The following is a 2,274-nucleotide window of genomic DNA, read 5'->3' on the forward strand; positions in this document are numbered from 1 at the left end:
GAGGGGTACGATGTGTACGGGAAGCAGAAACCTCCTGGCGCTTCGTACTTCTGAGTGTCATTTACTAGAAACTTGAAGGATTTCTCTTTCTCCCTCTTCTCCCACCCCCCCACCCCTTCTTTCCCCCTGCTGTGTCCGTGGAGTGTGTTGTGGGTTGCTGTGACAACAGCAGGAGGCTGCTGTGGGGTCTTGCAGTACACAGATTATCAGGTGTCCGTGTTGGGACCTGTCTGGGGGCCACAAAAAGGGCCTGTAGAGACGAACCGTAGTAGACTTTAATTTGCTAAGTCAACCTTTAGTAGACATCGTGGCATCCAACATCTAGAGCAGAGAAAAATCAGCCGCTGAACAGACTGAGGTAGACTAGTCGGAGAGCTCTGAGTTGGCTTCTGTGTGCGTCAAGGCACTACTCAGGCTTCCGAGGGCAGCAATATACTTGTTCAAAAAATGAAAATACTAAAAGAAAGCCCTTGAAGGTCTGCATATGGTCACAGCGAGAGCAAGGAAGTGATGCCAGAATATTCTCAATGACTTTGTTCATCCTTAGTTTGTGTACTATTTCAGGACACACAGCTGACTCAAAGCCAAATGTTCAGCTTGAGCTGTAATAGAAGCTGAGGTGGAAATTAGCTTGTTCTGTGTGCTCGAGGGGAGTTCTTGAGCTACCGGTCATTCTCAGCAAAAATAAAGCATGTGGGAAGGAGAACTGTTGTTAGGACTGCATTAAAGAGTTGCCGTAGCGATTGAATGGCACATATCTATGTGCAGGCTGTATTTCAGGGTTGGGAGACACAGTACATGAAACCAGAACTGCTTAATATCTTTTCAGTATTTTTCTGAGGCCCTCTTCTGTTAGATTGTGTTTTTCCTTTATATGCACATTGGATTCATATGTCTGATTCTGTGTCTTAGGTATACAATGTATTTATACACTGTTTACAGGGAACGAAAACCAGAACAACTTGGTGAGTTCAGTGTTTGTACTAGGGTTCTTTATCTAAGTGACATAATACTTAAGGAGCATAAAATCTGGAGCAGGCTCAGATGCATAGAAGTATTTTTATCCAGGAAGAAATAAACATCACTTCTAGTTCTGGAGAGCTTTCTAAAACTCCTGCCCTTTTAAAACTCCAAGCTTTACAAATACCCTAGAGCATTAGGCTGAGAGGAAGAGCTGATCACTTGACCAGTAAATCCCAATGTTTGATTCTCTGCTAATACATTTTGTTCACTAGAAAAGTGCTTAAGTCCTGTATCCAGATGTTGCCTTGTGCTGAAGGAGGTGAAAGGATAGAGAAGCCTTGAAATAGGAGAAGTAAAGAAGCAACAGGTGTTTGCCATGCTCCTCCCTTGCTCCCATCTATCCTGCCAGGAGAGTTCACAAACGTAGAATGAAGTATGTACTTGGGAGGGAGGGAAAGGAGAGGCTGGGCAGTCCTTGCTGCGTATAGTAGACTTGCAGAGCAGCTCATAGCAAGACTAGTCAGACTGGTGTGAATGTACCCTTGGATCACTGGTTGGCTTTCCAAAAAAGAGCTCAAAACCTTGTGCTGAAGGAGTGAATGGTGGTACAGTGTGTAAACTAGAATTGGTGCAGCCTGCAGTACGTGTGCTGATAGCTGGGCCCTTTGTTACTAGGGGTGTGTTCATGGAATAAAAGTATGGATTCCCTTTGCTTCTTATCCAACACTGTTCTACTTTTCCTTTTTCCTCTCCTTTTTGTTTGACTTGAAAGACACAAGATGGCAATTTCTCTCTTCTTTTTATTTTTTTTCTTTGCAAACAAGTCTCTGCATGGCACTAGACATCACAAGGAAACTACATAAATATTCAACTTCTGCACAATTCAGTTAATGTCACTGGTTTTGCACTTGAAACATAAATGCAGAACTTGACCCAAGATCTGAAAGCAACATTTATCTGAAGTCTGCCATGCTGAAGTATTTACTGTTCTCGTCAGTGTTTAAGTCTTTGGGGGGTTTTTACCGGCTGTCATTATGAGGTCTCACTCTCCTTGTGTAGTTTCCTTGTAGCAATCATATGGGAGTGAATAAAATCACAAATAATGTTTTTCTAACATCACTGATTACCAAAGAGGAGAATGCATGAGAAATATCACATAAAGTTAAAGAAAAAAGAGCCTGATTCTGTGTTTTGGAAGGAAAACAAGCACAGAAAGTGAATTCAAACTCTCTGTGCTAGAAGGTCACCAGTGTCTCTGGAATATTTTTCTTTGTCTGTAGCTCTAGCAAAACTTGATAAATATTTTCCCTA

Source organism: Mesitornis unicolor, unplaced genomic scaffold (genome assembly GCF_000695765.1).
Source record: "Mesitornis unicolor isolate BGI_N332 unplaced genomic scaffold, ASM69576v1 scaffold1950, whole genome shotgun sequence".
NCBI classification, from domain to species: Eukaryota; Metazoa; Chordata; class Aves; order Mesitornithiformes; family Mesitornithidae; genus Mesitornis; species Mesitornis unicolor.